The following is a 737-nucleotide window of genomic DNA, read 5'->3' as shown; positions in this document are numbered from 1 at the left end:
AGGGTGCCATAAGGATCCATAGGGTGCCATAAGACCCTATAGTGTGCCTTAGGGACCCACAGGGTGCCATAAGGACCCACAGGGTGCCATATGACCCTATAGGGTGCTGTCGGGACCCACAGGGTGCCATGAGACCCTATAGGGTGCCTTAGGGACCCACAGGGTGACATAAGACCCTATAGGGTGCCTTAGGGACCCACAGGGTGACATAAGACCTTATAGGCTGCCTTAGGGACCCACAGGGTGACATAAGACCCTATAGTGTACCTTAGGGACCCACAGGGTGACATAAGACCCTATAGGGTGCCTTAGGGACCCACAGGGTGCCATTAGGACCCATAGAATCACTGACCCATAGAATGGCCTGGGTTGAAAAGGATCACAATGCTCATCTCATTCCAACCCCCTGCTGTGTGCAGGTTACCAACCAGCAGCCCAAGCTGCCCTGAGAACCCACAGGGTGCCATAAGGACCCACAGGGTGCCACAAGGACCCATGGAATCATAGACTCATAGAATCATAGGCTCACAGAACGGCCTGGGTTGCAAAGGACCACGATGGCCATCAGTTCCAACCCCTGCTGTGTGCAGGTCACCAACCAGCAGCCCAGGCTGCCCAGAGCCACATCCAAGCCTGGCCTCGAATGCCTGCAGGGATGGGGATCCACAGCCTCCTTGGGCAACCTGTTCCAGTGCCTCCCACCTCTGGGGGAAAAACTTCCTCCTCACATCCAACCC

This window comes from Meleagris gallopavo, chromosome 27 (assembly GCF_000146605.3).
Source record: "Meleagris gallopavo isolate NT-WF06-2002-E0010 breed Aviagen turkey brand Nicholas breeding stock chromosome 27, Turkey_5.1, whole genome shotgun sequence".
Lineage (NCBI taxonomy): Eukaryota > Metazoa > Chordata > Aves > Galliformes > Phasianidae > Meleagris > Meleagris gallopavo.
The sequence above is the reverse complement of the archived record's forward strand: the minus strand, read 5'-3'. Positions refer to the sequence as shown.